The following is a 234-nucleotide window of genomic DNA, read 5'->3' as shown; positions in this document are numbered from 1 at the left end:
GAAGTACATAAGACCACTTCTGAGAGAGGGTCTAATATTCCAACACAATGGCACAAATTCCCCAGTTTTTGTGTCTCATGAGTAACGTGTAGTAGTTAATAAGTTATTAAGTAGTACAGAGTTCTCTGAGAGATTGAATTGTCCCCACACAAGATGAGAAGAAGTCCTGAATCACAGAGAGAGGCAAATCTCTTTGACAGCAATGGTGACAGTAAGGGATGCTGACACCAGACC

This window comes from Pipra filicauda, unplaced genomic scaffold, assembly GCF_003945595.2.
Source record: "Pipra filicauda isolate LSUMZ 115617 unplaced genomic scaffold, ASM394559v2 scaffold109_size3271384_pilon, whole genome shotgun sequence".
Taxonomy (NCBI): domain Eukaryota; kingdom Metazoa; phylum Chordata; class Aves; order Passeriformes; family Pipridae; genus Pipra; species Pipra filicauda.
The sequence above is the reverse complement of the archived record's forward strand: the minus strand, read 5'-3'. Positions refer to the sequence as shown.